This window comes from Euprymna scolopes, chromosome 5 (assembly GCF_053919585.1).
Source record: "Euprymna scolopes isolate OS-2025 chromosome 5, ASM5391958v1, whole genome shotgun sequence".
In the NCBI taxonomy this organism is placed as follows: Eukaryota; Metazoa; Mollusca; class Cephalopoda; order Sepiida; family Sepiolidae; genus Euprymna; species Euprymna scolopes.
This window is the reverse complement of record NC_136486.1, coordinates 83,113,637-83,139,426: the sequence shown is the minus strand read 5'-3', so window position 1 is coordinate 83,139,426 and position 25,790 is coordinate 83,113,637. Positions and strand designations below refer to the sequence as shown.

Here is a 25,790-nt window from a genome sequence, read left to right as displayed (position 1 = left end):
CATCTAAAAAAATGAAGTTTTAGGGACGTAAGTGAAAAATAGAAATAAAAATCTTAGAGTTTATCGAAATCTTGGATAAAATGCATAAAGAGAAAACATTTCGAAGATTTTCATAATTAAAAAGGAAATTATATCTACATTTAAACTTATACACACACCCCAAAAATAAGACGGGATTGGAATATTTTTTTTACTGTAATTAACAAAAAAAGAAAAAAGAAAAAAAAAGAGAAATGAAATTCAAATATGTAACAAATAAATATTAAGAAAAAAAAAAGAAAAAAGGGAATGAAATGCAAATATGTAACAAATAAATATTACCAAAAAAAAGAAGAAAAATGAAATTCAAATATGTAACAAATAAATATTAACAAAAACAAAAAAAAAAAAGAAAAAGAAAAAAAGAGAAATGAAATGCCAATATGTAACAAATATGCAACAAATAAATATTACCTGGATAAGTTTGTTTGTGTTCAAACTTATTTAAAAGTGTGTTTTTGGTTCAAAACAAAATTATGTCTCCATTTTAGTCAGCATTAAAAAAATGGCTACTCAATAACCCCTGTAGAAAGACCATTTTTAAAATCGAAAATTAAACAAACGCTGGTATAAACACATACATAGATGTTAACAACCAATCGAAAATGTTATATTCTACGAGTATTTTGTTTAAGTTTCAATTTTTGAGCGATTAGACAAGATTAAAAATCAGAATAGGCCGGAAACGATTAGCTAAAGGTGTTAATCTATTTGCTGCTGCTGTTGTTGCTATCATCATCATCATCATCATCATCATCATCATCATCATCATCATCTGTAATTTATTTTTCTTTAACAGTAATGCAAATCAACCTCATAATCGACCTGTTAATAATGCTTAAAAAAAAATACATTATGTAGAAACTCTTTCTTGACATAGCAACGGGCTTTGTTAACTATACTGTTCCTACACGGGTTTCTTATTTTGCATCCCAATCGTTGATTCTTTTTAATTGTTTATGACATTTTCAAATAGTATTAATGACAAACAAATGCAAATGTGGTTTGTTAAAAAAATATTGGCTCATAATTTTACAATCATTTGCTAAAGATATCGTGGTGCATTTTTGAAAAGCTAAATTTAGTTGCTGTTCAGACCTCCGCAAGAAAGGGTTAAATGTGTCAACGTTAACCGACATGTTTAATCGAGGTCTCGGGCAAAGAAAAGAGACCAAATGACTTTGTGAACAGTTTCTCTGATTGACTAGACATTAAAATAGATGAAAAGAAAAAAAAAATTGCTGATTCTTCCCGAAGATGAAAGGACATTTATGTCAAGTTACCTGATATGTGAGAACGAGTCTCAGCAGAATTTGAAACAAGGAAAATTTGTGAAAGAATCATCTTTTCTGTCTTAACTGGACATTAAAACAGATGAAATATGTGACAAATTGGAAGGAATTAATTATCCTCGAATATAAAGGAACACACAGGATAAGTCACGAAGATTTCTAGTTATCTGAACCATAGTTTTGGATTTCGACTCTGAATTGTAAATTTTATTTATCTTTACTCAATAAAGGAAAATCAGAAAAAAACACTACCAGTAAAGAACTATGACTTATGAAGATAACGCAATCTAATGGAAAACGGACGCCGCTCAAAATAAGGAAACGACGACGACAATTGTTTCTAAAAAGAAACTCAAACTAAAAAAAGGAAATAATACACTTTCTATAAATGATTTATACAAACTTTGAATTGCCTCCAGTAAGTGAATCCGCCATTCTCTCTCTCTCTCTCTCTCTCTCTCTCTCTCTCTCTCTCTCTCTCTCTCTCTCTCTCTCTCTCCCTCTCCCTGCTCTACCTTTTCAAAAATGTTACTATACAAGAATTTCGCTTGTAAGCCAGATGGACAACTCTTGGCAGCCAGCAGATTACAGATGTTTTCTATAAGGACTTTCACTTTAATAAAAATCATTTCTTTCAAGTTGTTGTTTTTTTTCTGTTCTTTTTCTCCCATAAATGTTTCTTTCTCTTTATCCAAGCTGCAGGTATTAAGCTAAAAAGAATGACTTTCCGCGGGAAATAGCAGATACAATTTCCTTCACATAATATTTATAACTCATACACTTTGACAACTTTCACTTTAAGAAAACTTCTATTTTCTTAATTTTATTTAAATTCAATAAATGTTCAGATAATTAATGTTTTCTTTCGTGTAATTGTATTGTTGTTGACATTTGTTGAGATTTTCCATTCTCCCATTTGTTTCCCCCTGATGTGCGCTCCTTAAACTGAAACCCAGAATAGTTCTCCCGTGACAATAATGCGCAAGTGCCAAAAGACGAACTAGAAATTGATTTTCATCGTAAACGAATGGGAGTTGCGATAAACATAAACACTTTGTTAGCAGATTTAGCCGTTAGATGTTTATACTTACATACACAGAAAGAAATAGCGCCATAACATTTTTTTTAATTCCACCCTCTCACTTACACATGTTATGGTGTTGGGTCGTCGCGAGGTGTGTATAATCTCGTACACCCGGTTGAGAACACAGATTGACACAACACTGATTTTACACGAAGGCAGAGCATGATTTTAATGAAAGATTTATTAGTTCAGACAGAGTTGGGCAATTACAGGGAACCAGAGAAAGACATGAAAGGAGAGAGAGAGAGAGAGAGAGAGAGGGAGAGAGAGAGAGAGAGATCGCACACTATTTCATTTACATTATTTCATTTACATCTTGCGCTCACCCCTAACTTCACTATGGCTTGCGGGGACGGGCGCAGCAATTTTTTTCGTGCTTCCTCTATTTCGAGTGTCTGTCCGGAAAGAAAAAGAACTAAAAACGACGCGGTTTCGTCATTTCCATTCACTCAGACCAATCTGTTGATCCCTAATCTGTCCTTTTCTTCATTCAATCTCGCTGCTTTTGCTATTTAACACACACACACACACACACACACACACACACACACACACACACACACACACACACACACACAAATCAGTAATAAAAAATACTTTAACTTCACTGCAGCTTCACGGTTTTACACGATCGTCAAAATGAAGAATGAGTTAAGATTAGAAAGTTTAAACCTGGTAAGGAGATCAATTATTAGGTATGTGTAAAATGAATAGTCGCGATCTCCAAACTGTATAAATATTTTGATCCCTCCCCAGCAGAGAAAATAATGGACTTATTATTATTTTTTTTAAATCTTAGTGAAAATTAATTATTTTGTGTAAACAAACAAATAAACAAAAAACACCTTCGTTCTCCTGGTCCTTCTGTCTCCCAATTTTTCGTCTGCTAAAATTTTAATCACATGATTACGGTGTAGCGAGAATAAAACAAACCATTAATTCAAGTGCTGCTTACGATATTAAAAATCACTTGATTGTTACTTATGCATTTAGGTTACCGGACTGGCGGGTGTTTTGTAACTATTCTGTACTTTCACCTAACAATTTAATAAACAAAAAAGATATTGTAAAGCTTGAATTTAACTTGAAAATACTATTAAAAAAAAATAGCACGGAAACATAAGTGCATAAGCACCACTTTATTTTACATATTTCTTTTTTGAAGGACCGTTTGAATAAATTCACAATGATTTATTTTATAATTACAAATTTAAATCATTGTGAATTGATTCAAACGGTCCTTTATCTCGCTTAGTCAATTCTCCCCCCCCCCCCAAATACATATAATAAAATGATTTTTATATCGACCGTTCATTGGTGTATGTGTGTGTTTTCACCCTAATTTTTTTATATTTCTATTTTCTAAGCGCGTGTTTCTAAAATATATATTAACAAATGTTATACATATTTTATGTATGTATTAACAAATGTTATACATATTTTAGAACCAGGTTCCCAGTTCCTGCGGTCAGAGACTTTTCCCCGGTTAGCTAAAGCTCGATAAAGACAACACATCGATATTATGTATTTTGATCTAATTGATCCAACCAAGCACTTACACAACTAATCTATCTGTTGTTGGTATTGTTGCTGTTAGCAGAAAAGTCCAGTTAAACGGCAAATCATGAATATGTCAGTTCATCATTAACTGTCGTTAGGGAGATCGAAACTATATTTTTATCCACGTGAAACAAGCGGTCACGTTTCTTACCGCGTACGATTTCTGTTTCTTACATAACTCTTCGTCAACAAAATAGTTTGGTAAAAATCGAACTAATAACAGACTGTTTAAGTTTAAGAATCAACGCATAAACCGACTTTATATAAATAAATAAATACGTAATTCTTTTTATTCCTAATCTTCTCAAAAATGCTAATCTTTCATTTTGAAGACAAATTCCATTCATTTGTAAACACCGGCGGTTGAATTTTTGTTAGCTAATCAGGTTTTATCTTTAGCAAAAGGGAACATTCATTCGCATAAAATTCATGTATTACTTCAAAGTATTCGCCGTAATGTTATCACATATTTCTTCTCATCTGTTGAAGAAAAAAGAATACAAGTAAATAAATACATAAATAAATAATAATAACAGACATGAATACTGGGAAAGCACTCTGCCGAGAAGTCTGAAAATTTCTACCCATGCAGCTAAATGGCACAGATATAAACCCAAGGCAATAGTGGAAAATGAAAACCATAAAATCATCTAGGCCATGGAAATACAAATAAAAACTCAACCAGACGTGATAATATTCTCCAAGAAAAAATAAAATCTATGTAGTGAAGGCTATGTGTGTCTATCCGTGTAGTGAGGGCAACTTTAGTCTATCCATGTAGTGAGGCATAGTTTAGCCTGGCCATGTAGTGAGAGATAGTTTAGCCTGGCCATGTAGTGATAGTTAGCTTCATTCTATGTCGTGGTAATCTGCGCCTGGTTCCATTTATTGAAAGCCCTAGAGATGTAAGTGCCGATCTGGGAAAAGGTTTGTATATGTAATCATTTTAAGGATGATGGAGCGTGTGGTTTGAAATGCATTAACTTACATCTGTGGGAGAAAAGACGTCATGCATTAACTTACATCTGTGGGAGAAAAGATGTTATTCGAAATGAAGAGGACAAGGAAATGAGTGTTTGGCACCAAAGAGAACACAATTTGAGAAGTCGTGCGAATGCTGCCAATCCTTTTTGTTTTATGAGATTGCAAGAACATTAAGTAAAAATTTTCACATGCGTATTAACACTATGGAAAAACATCATTAGGACCAACTACATAGAAACTCAGATAGACAAACCACAAAATAATGCATACGAATAGAATGGCGACAATCTATCATAATGTAACGAAGTAAACAGCAGCAATGATATGATTGAATAAAAACAAAAAGCGATTATATTTTAATAACGCATTAGTTCTGTATTTTTTTATATATACAATGAATCATATAATTTCAATAGAGTTCAATAGAGGCTGACAGATTAGATCTTTTTTTTATAGCAGTAAGATAAAAATAACTTCGCGATTAAAACTCTAAATCTAGAGAATAATAAAGACAATTCGCTCGAATATTTAAATTTACTGGAGTCATTTAAAATTAGATCCGAGGGAATTTAAGGTGACTTGCTATGAACTTATCTTTACATAAAATTTAAAAACGCACTCACAAAATGATGGGACAATATAATAAAGATAGAATGACACAATTTCAATGTATTTTAGATTTATTGCATACAATGAATCACCTTAGGATGAAATAAGGAACAAAAAAGGATTCATTTACAGTTACGCTAACAAACCAAATTCGGAATTGCCTCTTAGGACAAGGTGATCAATTAGCAACAGTTCAAATGACTTAGCTTCCGTCAAATAGAAGAAGAACGGTTGTGTTTTTTCGACATTTTCGAATTCAAGTCTATCATCTATTGCAAGTCAAAAGACCAGTTTTAAATTATTATCGCGAGGAAAACTTATCAGATAATGAATGTATGTCAACATTTGAAGTAAAGCATATCATTAAAAAAAAAAAAATGAAAAACTGGGTCATTATGTAGATAGTACGAAGTGTCAGATATTCAAATAAAAATTGAAAATGCGCAAAGTTCACAATTAATGTCAAAAGTTCAAGCACTTCATACACATACGGAATACAGTTAAAATTTTTCAAAATGTGAAATATATCTTTAAGATTCTCGGAAAATAAATCTAATATATATATATATATATATATATATATATATATATATATATATATATATAATATTTGTATATAATATTTGGTTTATTTGCAGACGATTATCCTAATTTTCATAGTTATTGTTGTTTCCTATATTTGGGTCAACCCATCCTCTGGCCTTCTTCAATTAATTAACCGCGCGAGGATAGGAATACTGAGCCTTGTTACTGTATTCCTAGTAATTACTGCCTTCCATAGTTGTTGTTGTCTCACCACGTTTTGGCTAATTGATCCTCTGCCCTGCTTTGGGTAATATTGAAACCGCTATCAGACAATGCTTACATGAAAACGTACATATTCAACGTCTCTATCCACTGCGCCACATCAGAAACTCCTAAGCCAGATCTGGCTAAAAATTTTGTATAGACCTTTATTATGACAATGTATAGCGAACTAAGTATTATGGTATCCATTCGAGGCTTATTTATGGATTGATAGGAATTAGTCTCGCCAATACCACATTTACTCTAGAATTATTTTTCGGAAACTACTATGCCGATCTGGCTGAAATCTTGTATGGACCTTTGTTATGATGCAGCAGACTAAATATTATTATTGTTGTATCCATTCTATGTGCAGTTAGGGAGCAATAGTGATTAAAAGGGATTAGTATTAATGCAAAAATGAGCACTGAACAACTTGAAGAACCCAATAAACCCCTACTTCAACAACAGAATATTATGTTACATTTTTCCATTTCCTACATTTGTTTTTACATCAATATCTTGCTGGATAAACAGTGAGTATTGATTTAATGCTGGCCTTAGTTTTAAAAAATAACGAAAAAGAAAAAAAGGAAATTTATATTGCCCTAATATATCCCTAAAAAGAAAAAGGAAATCATCTTGGAAAGTAATAGAATCATTACGTATTGGTGCAGTTATACAAATTTATAAGCGATTATATGAAGCGTGTATGTGATATGTGGATTTAGTTGTTAGTAAGTGACCATGATTGTCGTAACTCAGTAATTGTGCATTGTAAAAGTATAAACTAAAATGTTATGAACAAAATTATGTAAAAATGAGAGAGAGAGAGAGAGAGAGAGAGAGAGAGAGAGAGAGAGAGAGAGAGCAATGTAAGAAAGCCTTCTTTTTTATTGAAAGAATGCAGTTTATTTCAATAAAAATTACGACTTCTGAGCTTGTTCTCTCATTTATACAGAATATAATGAGTGCCAAGATATTGTAAGTGAATTTAATAAGCATACACGTCAATATTTGTATATTGCATAAGTTTAAACACTTTTTTGAAATAATACTTGAAAGCACAATGAAATTTCCGGGGACTGTGAAGAGAAATACAACCTTTATTGATTTTATGAGTATATGTTATGTAGCGTGTATTTGAAAGGTGAATTAAGTATTTATTATGTTAAAAAATTAACAGAACACATCTAATAAATATCTGATTTTGGTTTAAAATTAAATAATAAACATTGATGTAAGAAAATACAAATGATAATTACATATTTTAGCATCCGTAGAATTTGCAAGCAAAAATTTTTATCATAGAAAATATTTGAACTCAGTGATTCGAATAACGGTTGGAAGATTATCTATGTGATACTAAGTTTATCTATGTGATACTACTAATCAAAACTATTGATCGGATTATATATATAAAAAACGAATGGGAATAAAAAATATTTTTGTTCAGAATACGAAAGAATATGGGAACTATTTTATATATTAAGAAAATTATTACAAACTCCACTTGTCAATCAAATAGGGAAAATCGCATTTTACTATCTATATAAGAAATACTGGATTAATTCGGAACTGATAAATAAAAACGAACTTTCAAATTGCCATTTTCGAGTCTACATAAAATATTCAACAGAATTAAATATTTTTTGAGATTGTAGGTATTTGTATATGTATATGCATACGTATTTATAAAAATCTTTTGAATATATTTTTTAAAAAGACAAAAACTAAATTATAATCATTTTTGTGGTGTATGTATTTTGTCCTTGAAGATAAAACAAAATAAAGACACCCATTCAGTTAAAAGTAATAAATAAATAAATAGTGATACAACACTTCTTCGATCCCGAGAATTACAGCCGAATTGTTAGACGCTCTCCAATCATGACTTTGTTTTCTAAGCAGATCTTACAATGTGTATTGTGTATATCGGGCATGAGAAGAAGAAAAAAACCTTCTCCTTAGCCGACCAAACGTGCAAAGAGCATGCCAGACCACCCCTGCTCCACCCGTCACCTTCACATACCCGATCTGTGATCATATCTGTGGATCCAGGATTGGACTAGTTAAACATCAGCAGACTCACAAGAAGAAGATGGTCATTATCGGATAAAAATTGGAATTGGAATCACTCTTTTCACTGACCATAGTGTGTGGCGTGTGTGACATACCAGAGAAATTCCTCAAGACGTCTTTTTGAAGCCTTAACGGTCCATCCTACCCTACTATTTCATCCGGTGCTGGAGAAAGAAGAAGAAGTCGATTAATACGTTCCCAAAGAATATTAGAAAAGTATCTTGAACAAAGATATCGCCGGAGACCATTATATCACTTCTACTGATATGAAATATTAAGATGACATCAAAAATACCACAGGTAGCCATCATGTTAGAAAAAGGTCCATTCTGGGCCCAGCCTTCTTCCTGATCTTTATCAGTGACCTCCCAATAATATTCTAAAATCTTTCATCGACATTTATGCAGATGCAACCACTTCGAAGATGATAAAGATATTTTCGATTCTCTCTCTTCCGACCTGGAACACGTCATGCAATGATGAAAAGGTTAGTTACTTTTGATTCGTTTCTCTCTTTTCATCACCAACACTTTGGATTGAAATAGAATAGCTCTTTCCTTGAGGAGCCTCTCCCCTCTCGTCACCTTAATAATTTTCAAGAACCAACCTTCACCCCAGACCTGAAATAGAAGACTTACATCAAATCTGTTGCTAATGTCACTGCAAAATAGTTGCATCATTCTATCGCTCCCAGAAAATGTCTCACTTCTGTCGCAGTTCTCTACCTGCATATAAGATTGAGTACTGTTGCCATATCTGGTGTGGGGCAGCTCAGAGCATCCTTTCCTGCTTTGACGATTTCGAAATCTAGTGAGCGTGTCCCCTTTTCGTCTCTACAGTTTTTTTTTCACAGAAAAAAATGTAGCTAGTCTTTCTCTAAATTATCCTTATCTTCATGTGCTTGACTGAGCTTTAATTTCTGGTTAACAAGAAAAACTCATCTAGCTACAACCACTATAAATACTTTTCCTTCCTTCCTCAGTATAGCTAAAACTAAACGGGACTGTTTCCCAGCTGACTACAGCACGGTCGGTTTCAAGTCTAATGTTAATAAATGTTTGTTCAGCCGTCCTCTTAAATAATCAAATTCTGCGCAGTTTAAAACATCGTTACCAATTCTCAGTGTTGTCCTACTATTCATCTAACAAGCTCAGCAACATTTATCCTCGATTAGCCCTTGGGCTTTGATAAGCACTGCAAAAAAAAAAAAAAAAAGGACTAAGTCCATCATTTGCCCCCTCCCCATTTAGTCCAAAAAGTCCTCAAGGCTTTAACATATCTAAATTTGAGTTCAGCACTGTGCAAAACTGCTAAATAGACATACACAGAAAATTTTGGACAAATATGGTAAAATAATCCCAAAAATGGAGTGTTTTTATTAGCCCTAAAAGAGGCATACCTGAGGCATACCCAAGATTTATCGCAAAATATAGACAAACAAAATTATATAGAAATCAGTTAGTTACAGCTTTTCAGAAAGTTTTATAAAAATCCAAGGCATCCATTCTTTTAATAAGCACAAACGTATCAATTTTATCCGGAAAGCACCCTTAAGGGAGCAACCAGAGTTTTCCCGGAAAATCCGTTCTGTTACTTTTTTACTCATATCATGCTTAATGTTTGTGCAAAATTTAAAAAAATTCCAAGGGGTAGTTATCTTCTTAGAGATTCCCATGAATTTTTCATTATATTTTCATTCAAGCAATTTATAAACTAACAAAGAACACTTTTCTCTGGGCCATTTTTTTTTGTAGATTTCCCTGTGGAAGATGGATCCATTGTTTCTAAGAAATGATCTCGACAATTTTGATAGACAGCAACATTAATTGATATTTTCAAGAACCAGATATTTCAAGTATCCGTTGCAGATATGCAGCCCAAGAACCATTAAAGGGAATTGAGAGAAGGTCACATTTTTCCTATCAGAATCATCATCCACATGAATTTCTACATTTTAGATTGAGATTTCGATAATTATCGCATTTTGAGTTCTGTTTGCTTCACACAACGAATGAATGATGGCTATATGCATCTCCTACATTATCTCTTGTCATTCATGATACGTTTATTTATTTTCATGATTTTAAAATACCCACAAAAAAACTCTTTAACTATCCTATTCTTAACACTTAACAATCAAGCATTGTTCTTTTTATTCTTTCACTATTTGACCATCACTTTTACTTTACAATCACCACAATATTACAACGATTAACCTACTTAAAATATCACCAATGGTTTCGAGGAAATTTATTTACAGACTTTTCCTTACATGTCATTTGCGATACTAAGCACTAATATGTTGACCACAGAAGATTTATTTCATACAAACAGGTTGAAATTTACAATAGTAAGGAGTATCCTGTATATTATTTACTTATATCGAATTGATATACTTTTACGGGAAAGCTTGAAATAAATTGGAAATATTTCAGTCAATTGAATAGGTGTTGTACCTCCTGACCCAGCTACATCATTATACACTGTACATATTGTAATGTCGCGATCTAGTTGGATTTCTGTGCTGCATTGTCTAGTAAGATAATGAAAGTTAAAAGTAAAAAAACCCAAAAAACCCAAAAAAAAACAAAAAACAAAAAAAACAATGATTGTTAAAGAAAATATTTTACGCCAATCTTAAATGTCAAGCATTAGTTATGTATTCATAAATGAGAAGAAAAAAAACGTCAAAATGGTGAATTTATTAGAAGTAGCAACGACAATGAATGTTGTTTTTACATAAATCGGCAGTTTCTTTCAACCAATCACAGGCGAAAGAATATTTACCCTGAATTCTAGCGTGTAATATACACCCCCCCAAAAAAAACAGCGTTTTATTTTTTTTTCCTGTTATTCTTCCAGAGACAACATACGTGCGTACGTCATAATCTCTTTTAAGTTGTTTGAGTTCCAAAAAGATCCATCGGCAACTATCACACATATGATCGGGGCTACACACGAACTACTAAACAGAACTTCAGTATATATATACTGCTAAAGCAAAGAATCTAATACCCATACATCTACATAGCTATTTCAGCCACACGCATTGTAATACGCAAATTCGCATGGCGCCAGCTGAAATGAACGCGTGTAGTCAATTTCTCCTTACAGACAAAACACTTTCTTTCACCTAAAATGTTATCAGACGCTCTAAACTCGCAGTCAGTATGAAATTTTATATCGTCTTAACAAGTTGTGAATAAACTATAATTATTTTGTATGGATAGACTTTGTCATTTTTTAAACTTTATCTTCAACAAGATTCTAAAAACATCGCTATCAATACTATGAATAACATAATATTATTTTGTGCGCAGTCCTTCATTAAAAGTTGATTTATGTCATGGGAAAATAAAAATAAAGCAATGCACATTTTTTTAATATATCGCCCCGTCTCAAGATTTCCAAATCAAAATGATCAAATTAAAAGAATATATATTTTTAGAACAAAATGCATTAAAATAACATTAGAATTGAACATTCAAATAATGAATTGGATGAATTCAAAGGAATGAATTTACAAGAAAATTGTTGGAGACGAAACATTTAAATAATTTGATTTGTATAATCCCTATTTATATATCACCTTAGATTGTGTGTGTATGTGTGTGTATATGTGTGTATGTGTGTGTATGTGTGTATGTGTGTATGTGTGTGTATATGTGTGCATGTGTGATCCTTTTTCCCATTAAAATTCGGACGAGATTTTTTGATTTCAATAAAAGATTTTCGAAAAAGGCAAGACAAATAAACAAACAAAATAGTTTGCTGTGATTCGACTTCTTTCTTCTCTCATTTGGATTCAACATTAACAACATCAGTCAATTTAATTACGATTTATACATTTTTTATGCATTAATTCAATTGTTTATTTCAATAGAAAATACTCGATCAGTTGAACTACATTTCCAAATAGTTATGTCAGAAATTATTAAAATAATCTTAGGGATAGAAGTGATTAAAAAAAAAAGAAAGAAAAAATAAAAATATAGAAAAGAAAAAGAAAATAAAAAAAAGAGAAACGACTTGTTGTCACTTAGTTAACAGCGATCCACTTTAAAAATAGTTCATTAAAATTTTATTAAATATATAAAAACTTTTTTTCTTCAGTTTTTTAATAAGTAAAAGTTAGATACTATAGAAAATGATAACACATTTATCGACTAATTTTTTCAGATTATTTTTTGTTATATTTTATTCACTCTAACTAATATTTCTTGTGACAACACATTATTTTCCATAGAGCATTTGCCTTTTTTTTTGTGCCGTGAATTTCCATAGCAATTTAAAGGTTAAATAAAAAAAACTAAAAAAAACTTTACTTGTTGGAATGAATTAATATCTTCACGTTACTATAATAGTCGGGATCTTTCATGTTTCAAAGTTGGAAAATGCTGAATAAATTCCGGACATCGAGTATGGCATAAACTCTATCTTACTGAAATAATGAATAACGCATATTATAAAATAACATTACTGGCTTCAGGTGTACGTGCGTATGCTAACGTTAATTGTTCCACGGAAAACTAACAAAATAGAAATCCATTAATGTACCTTTGGGAGTTTTAACATGATTCCAGACACGCAATGCATTATATTTTTGCTTGTAACATTAATGACATTTAATTATTGATAAAAAATACATCCGTCTGAATATACGTGACAATGAATAGTGATAAACTCATGCATGTTGCAAAATCAGAAAAAAAAAAAGTTTTATAACAAAATTATCATGTGCGTTAAAAAAAAAAAAAAGATATTCATTAAGGCCAAAATCAGTTGTATTCTTGCTAAAGATCTGAACGTGCGCATTTTTACAAGTGTGTGGGTCGTTCGTCTCTGTTTTTTTTTTTTTTTTTTTTTTTGTCACCTGGATTTTGTAGTTGAGGGGATAACAAATGTACACTGTAGCAGTGTGTCCTTTCTTGTTTTAACGATAATAATATACAGGAATCAATGAATACATACGTGAGTTGCCGAATACATTTGCTGGTCTGAGCATTAACAACGCATTCTCTCTTTTAGGGGCAAAACAATGTAAAATGACGAAAGTCGACGTGAATCACTAAGGTAATAAGAAATGCCCTCTCCGTCGACAGTTGTTACTCAGCACGTTCGGTGGCGGTGCAGCGTTTATAGCTTGGCCAGGTCGCCAGTAAGAAAACCGGCGTTTGTTTATAACTGGTATCAACGCGACCACTCCTACCTACCGACATGCCATCTAAATCGCAAAATGACAATTGATTCAGAACGTTCGGATCGGCAGTAAATAAATATTAACACAAACGTATTTATATTTGTGACATCTTGTTAGCATTTTTAAACTTCATTATCGTCATTTATTCAAACTAGTTGAGTTCTGTGGAAATTCCACGTGTTCTCTACATCAACTGCGGAACATGATTTTTTTTTTCATGCTTTTTTTTTTAAATCTAAAAATGTTCTTTTTTAGTCGACGGAACAATAGAATTCGATTTGGGAATAATTCGTTTTAAAACAGGCAAATCGGAAATATTTTCACTTTAATGAGATCCTATTAACTATCATCGTACGGTCTCATTTTTTTTATGTGTATGAAAGGTGATAACGTACGTACGGACATGAGATGTCTAATATATAACTGTGATTAAAACAAATAATTTAACACGCGATTAAAAAAAACTTTCCCTTTAAACGTTTCTGAAGTTTTGAGATGAGTATTGACTGTTCGTATTATTTAGATTCTCCCAATTACTGTTCTCATTTTGAAGGTCACTTCCACATTGTTTCGGTCGAGATAATCTCCGATTTTCTACAGGTATATCCTGTCGAAATTAGAAATCTTTCTGTCGAACTCTAGAATCAACACAGAATTTCGAACAGAAGCCTTTATTTAATTCACAGGGGCAGCATTCTTTCGTCAGTCATGACTCAATTAGAAGTCCTAAGTACAATTCTAATTATATTTTGAGTGTCGTTCGAACGAAGGATTGAATCTTTGACCACCAAAAGAGTATAACTTACAATTGAATTTTTATCAAGTGCTTTATCCATTACGCCAAAGGTTCATAAGTACCCGTAGCGTAGTGGATAAAGTACTTGAAGTGAGAAAATTAGTTTGGCAATTGTCGGCCATAATCTTTAATATTTAATTTCTAATCTCGTTTTGAAATTTTTATATTTTTTCAAGTTATTAATAAAATAAAGTCAATTGTTGTATTTACTATTTATTTGATAGACGGCAGGTGCTAATAACGGCCCTCACAACATTATTGTATGTTTTTTAAAAATAAAATTAAATATATTTATCCAAAGATAATGTAACTATCGATCATATGTAGTTATACATGGACAGCTAGACAAGAATTACAATCTACTTATATAATGATAAAAGGCATATTTTTTAATCTGTAAATCTGAACTTATAAATAAAAAATAAAACGTCTCATTGTCCTTTTTATAGATGTCAAGTGCGATTCAAGTGCACTTGGGTAACTTAGTTATATGGCTATCTCCAAAACCTATTACATAGCAATACATTTAACATCTTACACTTCATAACTAATCATCAATGCAATACTTATTACATAGCATTACGTTTTACATTCCATAACTAATTATCAATGCAATAATTATTACATAGCATTACGTTTTACATTCCATAACTAATTATCAATGCAACACTTATTACATAGCATTACGTTTTACATTCCATAACTAATTATCAATGCAACACTTATTACATAGGATTACGTTTTACATTCCATAACTAATTATCAATGCAACAATTATTACATAGCATTACGTTTTACATTCCATAACTAATTATCAATGCAACACTTATTACATAGCATTACGTTTTACATTCCATAACTAATTATCAATGCAACAATTATTACATAGTATTACGTTTTACATTCCATAACTAATTATCAATGCAATAATTATTACATAGCATTACGTTTTACATTCCATAACTAATTATCAATGCAACAATTATTACATAGCATTACGTTTTACATTCCATAACTAATTATCAATGCAACACTTATTACATAGCATTACGTTTTACATTCCATAACTAATTATCAATGCAACAATTATTACATAGAATTACGTTTTACATTCCATAACTAATTATCAATGCAATAATTATTACATAGCATTACGTTTTACATTCGATAACTAATTATCAATGCAACACTTATTACATAGCATTACGTTTTACATTCCATAACTAATTATCAATGCAATAATTATTACATAGCATTACGTTTTACATTCCATAACTAATTATCAATGCAACACTTATTACATAGCATTACGTTTTACATTCCATAACTAATTATCAATGCAACACTTATTACATAGCATTACGTTTTACATTCCATAACTAATTATCAATGCAATAATTATTACATAGCATTACGTTTTACATTCCATAACTAATTATCAATGCAATAATTATTACATAGCATTACGTTTTACATTCCATAACTAATTATCAATGCAATAATTATTACATAGCATTACGTTTTACATTCCATAATTAATTATCAATGCAATAATTATTACATAGCATTACGTTTTACATTCCATAACTAATTATCAATGCAACACTTATTACATAGCATTACGTTTTACATTCCATAACTAATTATCAATGCAACACTTATTACATAGCATTACGTTTTACATTCAATAACTAATTATCAATGCATTAATTATTACATAGCATTACGTTTTACATTCCATAACTAATTATCAATGCAACACTTATTACATAGCATTACGTTTTACATTCCATAACTAATTATCAATGCAACACTTATTACACAGCATTACGTATTACATTCCATAACTAATTATCAATGCAATAATTATTACATAGCATTACGTTTTACATTCCATAACTAATTATCAATGCAATAATTATTACATAGCATTACGTTTTACATTCCATAACTAATTATCAATGCAACACTTATTACATAGCATTACGTTTTACATTCCATAACTAATTATCAATGCAACACTTATTACATAGCATTACGTTTTACATTCCATAACTAATTATCAATGCAACACTTATTACATAGCATTACGTTTTACATTCCATAACTAATTATCAATGCAACACTTATTACATAGCATTACGTTTTACATTGCATAACTAATTATCAATGCAACACTTATTACATAGCATTACGTTTTACATTCCATAACTAATTATCAATGCAACACTTATTACATAGCATTACGTTTTACATTCCATAACTAATTATCAATGCAATAATTATTACATAGAATTACGTCTTACATTCCATAACTAATTATCAATGCAACACTTATTACATAGCATTACGTTTTACATTCCATAACTAATTATCAATGCAACAATTATTACATAGCATTACGTTTTACATTGCATAACTAATTATCAATGCAACACTTATTACATAGTATTACGTTTTACATTCCATAACTAATTATCAATGCAACACTTATTACATAGCATTACGTTTTACATTCCATAACTAATTATCAATGCAACACTTATTACATAGCATTACGTTTTACATTCCATAACTAATTATCAATTCAACACTTATTACATAGAATTACGTTTTACATTGCATAACTAATTATCAATGCAACACTTATTACATAGCATTACGTTTTACATTCCATAACTAATTATCAATGCAACACTTATTACATAGCATTACGTTTTACATTCCATAACTAATTATCAATGCAACAATTATTACATAGGATTACGTTTTATATTCCATAACTAATTATCAATGCAACACTTATTACATAGCATTACGTTTTACATTCCATAACTAATTATCAAAGCAACACTTATTACATAGCATTACGTTTTACATTCCATAACTAATTATCAATGCAACACTTATTACATAGCATTACGTTTTACATTCCATAACTAATTATCAATGCAACACTTATTACATAGCATTACGTTTTACATTCCATAACTAATTATCAATGCAACACTTATTACATAGCATTACGTTTTACATTCCATAACTAATTATCAATGCAATAATTATTACATAGCATTACGTTTTACATTCCATAACTAATTATCAATGCAACACTTATTACATAGGATTACGTTTTACATTCCATAACTAATTATCAATGCAACACTTATTACATAGCATTACGTTTTACATTCCATAACTAATTATCAATGCAACAATTATTACATAGCATTACGTTTTACATTCCATAACTAATTATCAATGCAACACTTATTACATAGCATTACGTTTTACATTCCATAACTAATTATCAATGCAACACTTATTACATAGCATTACGTTTTACATTCCATAACTAATTATCAATGCAATAATTATTACATAGCATTACGTTTTACATTCCATAACTAATTATCAATGCAATAATTATTACATAGCATTACGTTTTACATTCCATAACTAATTATCAATGCAATAATTATTACATAGCATTACGTTTTACATTCCATAACTAATTATCAATGCAATAATTATTACATAGCATTACGTTTTACATTCCATAACTAATTATCAATGCAACACTTATTACATAGCATTACGTTTTACATTCCATAACTAATTATCAATGCAACACTTATTACATAGCATTACGTTTTACATTCCATAACTAATTATCAATGCAATAATTATTACATAGCATTACGTTTTACATTCCATAACTAATTATCAATGCAAAACTTATTACATAGCATTACGTTTTACATTCCATAACTAATTATCAATGCAACAATTATTACATAGCATTACGTTTTACATTCCATAACTAATTATCAATGCAACACTTATTACATAGCATTACGTTTTACATTGCATAACTAATTATCAATGCAACACTTATTACATAGCATTACGTTTTACATTCCATAACTAATTATCAATGCAATAATTATTACATAGAATTACGTCTTACATTGCATAACTAATTATCAATGCAATAATTATTACATAGCATTACGTTTTACATTCCATAACTAATTATCAATGCAACAATTATTACATAGCATTACGTTTTACATTGCATAACTAATTATCAATGCAATACTTATTACATAGTATTACGTTTTACATTCCATAACTAATTATCAATTCAACACTTATTACATAGAATTACGTTTTACATTGCATAACTAATTATCAATGCAACACTTATTACATAGCATTACGTTTTACACTCCATAACTAATTATCAATGCAACAATTATTAAATAGCATTACATTTTACATTCCATAACTAATTATCAATGCAACAATTATTACATAGCATTACGTTTTACATTCCATAACTAATTATCAAAGCAACAATTATTACATAGCATTACGTTTTACATTCCATAACTAATTATCAATGCAACACTTATTACATAGCATTACGTTTTACATTCCATAACTAATTATCAATGCAACACTTATTACATAGCATTACGTTTTACATTCCATAACTAATTATCAATGCAACACTTATTACATAGCATTACGTTTTACATTCCATAACTAATTATCAATGCAACAATTATTACATAGCCTTACGTTTTACATTCCATAACTAATTATCAATGCAACACTTATTACATAGGATTACGTTTTACATTCCATAACTAATTATTAATGCAACACTTATTACATAGCATTACGTTTTACATTCCATAACTAATTATCAATGCAACAATTATTACATAGTATTACGTTTTACATTCCATAACTAATTATCAATACAACACTTATTACATAGCATTACGTTTTACATTCCATAACTAATTATATATGCAACACTTATTACATAGCATTACGTTTTACATTCCATAACTAATTATCAATGCAATAATTATTACATAGCATTACGTTTTACATTCCATAACTAATTATCAATGCAATAATTATTACATAGAATTACGTTTTACATTCCATAACTAATTATCAATGCAATAATTATTACATAGCATTACGTTTTACATTCCATAACTAATTATCAATGCAATAATTATTACATAGCATTACGTTTTACATTGCATAACTAATTATCAATGCAACACTTATTACATAGCATTACGTTTTACATTTCATAACTAATTATCAATTCAACACTTATTAAATATAATTACGTTTTACATTCCATAACTAATAATCAATGCAACACTTATTACACAGCATTACGTTTTACATCTCATAACTAATTATCAATTCAACACTTATTACATAGCATTACGTTTTACATTCCATAACTAATTATCAATGCAACACTTATTACATAGCATTACGTTTTACATTCCATAAGTAATTATCAATGCAAAACTTATTACATAGCATTACGTTTTACATTCCATAACTAATTATCAATGCAACACTTATTACATAGCATTACGTTTTACATTCCATAACTAATTATCAATGCAACACTTATTACATAGCATTACGTTTTACATTCCATAACTAATTATCAATGCAACACTTATTACATAGCATTACGTTTTACATTCCATAACTAATTATCAATGCAACACTTATTACATAGCATTATGTTTTACATTCCATAACTAATTATCAATTCAACACTTATTACATAGCATTACGTTTTACATTCCATAACTAATTATCAATGCAATAATTATTACATAGCATTACGTTTTACATTCCAAAACTAATTATCAATGCAACACTTATTACATAGCATTACGTTTTACATTCCATAACTAATTATCAATGCAAAACTTATTACATAGCATTACGTATTACATTCCATAACTAATTATCAATGCAATAATTATTACATAGCATTACGTTTTACATTCCATAACTAATTATCAATGCAATAATTATTACATAGCATTACGTTTTACATTCCATAACTAATTATCAATGCAACACTTATTACATAGGATTACGTTTTACATTCCATAACTAATTATCAATGCAACACTTATTACATAGCATTACGTTTTACATTCCATAACTAATTATCAATGCAACACTTATTACATAGCATTACGTTTTACATTCCATAACTAATTATCAATGCAACACTTATTACATAGCATTACGTTTTACATTCCATAACTAATTATCAATGCAACACTTATTACATAGAATTACGTTTTACATTCTATAACTAATTATCAATGCAACACTTATTACATAGCATTACGTTTTACATTCCATAACTAATTATCAATGCAATAATTATTACATAGAATTACGTCTTACATTCCATAACTAATTATCAATGCAATAATTATTACATAGCATTACGTTTTACATTCCATAACTAATTATCAATGCAACAATTATTACATAGCATTACGTTTTACATTGCATAACTAATTATCAATGCAACACTTATTACATAGTATTACGTTTTACATTCCATAACTAATTATCAATGCAACACTTATTACATAGCATTACGTTTTACATTGCATAACTAATTATCAATGCAACACTTATTACATAGCATTACGTTTTACATTCCATAACTAATTATCAATTCAACACTTATTACATAGAATTACGTTTTACATTGCATAACTAATTATCAATGCAACACTTATTACATAGCATTACGTTTTACATTCCATAACTAATTATCAATGCAACACTTATTACATAGCATTACGTTTTACATTCCATAACTAATTATCAATGCAACAATTATTACATAGCATTACGTTTTACATTCCATAACTAATTATCAATGCAAAAATTATTACATAGCATTACGTTTTACATTCCATAACTAATTATCAATGCAACAATTATTACATAGCATTACGTTTTACATTCCATAACTAATTATCAATGCAACACTTATTACATAGCATTACGTTTTACATTCCATAACTAATTATCAATGCAACACTTATTACATAGCATTACGTTTTACATTCCATAACTAATTATCAATGCAACACTTATTACATAGCATTACGTTTTACATTCCATAACTAATTATCAATGCAACAATTATTACATAGCATTACGTTTTACATTCCATAACTAATTATCAATGCAACACTTATTACATAGGATTACGTTTTACATTCCATAACTAATTATCAATGCAACACTTATTACATAGTATTACGTTTTACATTCCATAACTAATTATCAATGCAACAATTATTACATAGCATTACGTTTTACATTCCATAACTAATTATCAATGCAACACTTATTACATAGCATTACGTTTTACATTCCATAACTAATTATCAATGCAATAATTATTACATAGCATTACGTTTTACATTCCATAACAAATTATCAATGCAATAATTATTACATAGCATTATGTTTTACATTCCATAACTAATTATCAATGCAACACTTATTACATAGGATTACGTTTTACATTCCATAACTAATTATCAATGCAACACTTATTACATAGCATTACGTTTTACATTCCATAACTAATTATCAATGCAACAATTATTACATAGCATTACGTTTTACATTCCATAACTAATTATCAATGCAACACTTATTACATAGCATTACGTTTTACATTGCATAACTAATTATCAATGCAACACTTATTACATAGCATTACGTTTTACATTCCATAACTAATTATCAATGCAACACTTATTACATAGCATTACGTTTTACATTCCATAACTAATTATCAATGCAATAATTATTACATAGAATTACGTCTTACATTCCATAACTAATTATCAATGCAATAATTATTACATAGCATTACGTTTTACATTCCATAACTAATTATCAATGCAACAATTATTACATAGCATTACGTTTTACATTGCATAACTAATTATCAATGCAACACTTATTACATAGTATTACGTTTTACATTCCATAACTAATTATCAATGCAACACTTATTACATAGCATTACGTTTTACATTCCATAACTAATTATCAATGCAACACTTATTACATAGCATTACGTTTTACATTCCATAACTAATTATCAATGCAACACTTATTACATAGAATTACGTTTTACATTGCATAACTAATTATCAATGCAACACTTATTACATAGCATTACGTTTTACATTCCATAACTAATTATCAATGCAACACTTATTACATAGCATTACGTTTTACATTCCATAACTAATTATCAATGCAACAATTATTACATAGCATTACGTTTTACATTCCATAACTAATTATCAATGCAACAATTATTACATAGCAGTACGTTTTACATTCCATAACTAATTATCAAAGAAACACTTATTACATAGCATTACGTTTTACATTCCATAACTAATTATCAATGCAACACTTATTACATAGCATTACGTTTTACATTCCATAACTAATTATCAATGCAACACTTATTACATAGCATTACGTTTTACATTCCATAACTAATTATCAATGCAACACTTATTACATAGCATTACGTTTTACATTCCATAACTAATTATCAATGCAACAATTATTACATAGCATTACGTTTTACATTCCATAACTAATTATCAATGCAACAATTATTACATAGTATTACGTTTTACATTCCATAACTAATTATCAATGCAACACTTATTACATAGCATTACGTTTTACATTCCATAACTAATTATCAATGCAACACTTATTACATAGCATTACGTTTTACATTCCATAACTAATTATCAATGCAATAATTATTACATAGCATTACGTTTTACATTCCATAACTAATTATCAATGCAATAATTATTACATAGAATTACGTTTTACATTCCATAACTAATTATCAATGCAATAATTATTACATAGCATTACGTTTTACATTCCATAACTAATAATCAATGCAACACTTATTACACAGCATTACGTTTTACATCTCCTAACTAATTATCAATTCAACACTTATTACATAGCATTACGTTTTACATTCCATAACTAATTATCAATGCAACACTTATTACATAGCATTACGTTTTACATTCCATAACTAATTATCAATGCAAAACTTATTACATAGCATTACGTTTTACATTCCATAACTAATTATCAATGCAACACTTATTACATAGCATTACGTTTTACATTCCATAACTAATTATCAATGCAACACTTATTACATAGCATTACGTTTTACATTCCATAACTAATTATCAATTCAACACTTATTACATAGAATTACGTTTTACATTCCATAACTAATTATCAATTCAACACTTATTACATAGCATTACGTTTTACATTCCATAACTAATTATCAATTCAACACTTATTACATAGCATTACGTTTTACATTCCATAACTAATTATCAATGCAACAATTATTACATAGAATTACGTTTTACATTCCATAACTAATTATCAATGCAACACTTATTACATAGCATTACGTTTTACATTCCATAACTAATTATCAATTCAACACTTATTACATAGAATTACGTTTTACATTCCATAACTAATTATCAATTCAACACTTATTACATAGCATTACGTTTTACATTCCATAACTAATTATCAATTCAACACTTAGTACATAGAATTACGTTTTACATTCCATAACTAATTATCAATTCAACACTTATTACATAGCATTACGTTTTACATTCCATAACTAATTATCAATTCAACACTTATTACATAGCATTACGTTTTACATTCCATAACTAATTATCAATTCAACACATGTTACATAGCATTACGTTTTACATTCCATAACTAATTATCAATGCAACACTTATTACATAGCATTACGTTTTACATTCCATAACTAATTATCAATTCAACACTTATTACATAGAATTACGTTTTACATTGCATAACTAATTATCAATGCAACACTTATTACATAGCATTACGTTTTACATTTCATAACTAATTATCAATTCAACACTTATTAAATATAATTACGTTTTACATTCCATGACTAATAATCAATGCAACACTTATTACACAGCATTACGTTTTACATCTCATAACTAATTATCAATTCAACACTTATTACATAGCATTACGTTTTACATTCCATAACTAATTATCAATGCAACACTTATTACATAGCATTACGTTTTACATTCCATAACTAATTATCAATTCAACACTTGTTACATAGAATTACGTTTTACATTGCATAACTAATTATCAATGCAACACTTATTACATAGCATTACGTTTTACATTCCATAACTAATTATCAATTCAACACTTATTACATAGCATTACGTTTTACATTCCATAACTAATTATCAATGCAACAATTATTACATAGCATTACGTTTTACATTCCATAACTAATTATCAATGCAACAATTATTACATAGCATTACGTTTTACATTCCATAACTAATTATCAAAGCAACACTTATTACATAGCATTACGTTTTACATTCCATAACTAATTATCAATGCAACACTTATTACATAGCATTACGTGTTACATTCCATAACTAATTATCAATTCAACACTTATTACATAGCATTACGTTTTACATTCCATAACTAATTATCAATGCAACACTTATTACATAGGATTACGTTTTACATTCCATAACTAATTATCAATGCAACAATTATTACATAGCATTACGTTTTACATTCTATAACTAATTATCAATGCAACACTTATTACATAGGATTACGTTTTACATTCCATAACTAATTATCAATGCAACACTTAGTACATAGAATTACGTTTTACATTCCATAACTAATTATCAATTCAACACTTATTACATAGCATTACGTTTTACATTCCATAACTAATTATCAATTCAACACTTATTACATAGCATTACGTTTTACATTCCATAACTAATTATCAATTCAACACATGTTACATAGAATTACGTTTTACATTCCATAACTAATTATCAATGCAACACTTATTACATAGCATTACGTTTTACATTCCATAACTAATTATCAATTCAACACTTATTACATAGAATTACGTTTTACATTGCATAACTAATTATCAATGCAACACTTATTACATAGCATTACGTTTTACATTTCATAACTAATTATCAATTCAACACTTATTAAATATAATTACGTTTTACATTCCATGACTAATAATCAATGCAACACTTATTACACAGCATTACGTTTTACATCTCATAACTAATTATCAATTCAACACTTATTACATAGCATTACGTTTTACATTCCATAACTAATTATCAATGCAACACTTATTACATAGCATTACGTTTTACATTCCATAACTAATTATCAATTCAACACTTATTACATAGAATTACGTTTTACATTGCATAACTAATTATCAATGCAACACTTATTACATAGCATTACGTTTTACATTCCATAACTAATTATCAATTCAACACTTATTACATAGCATTACGTTTTACATTC

At 29.1% G+C, this 25,790-nt stretch overlaps 1 protein-coding gene across 2 annotated transcripts in view; it reads right to left on the bottom strand.

Moving 5' to 3' along the window:
* Window positions 1–25,790, bottom strand: part of LOC145276895 (beta-1,3-galactosyl-O-glycosyl-glycoprotein beta-1,6-N-acetylglucosaminyltransferase-like) — a 103,129-nt gene that overhangs the window by 14,982 nt on the left and 62,357 nt on the right. Inside the window, exon 1 of one of the 2 annotated variants that reach the window (XM_080128337.1) lies at window positions 13,408–14,450. The exons of the other annotated variant lie outside the window; for it this stretch is intronic. The gene's annotated coding sequence lies outside the window, so the exon portion shown is untranslated. Of the gene's footprint in view, window positions 1–13,407; window positions 14,451–25,790 lie in introns of those variants that run through there. 2 annotated transcript variants of the gene reach the window in all.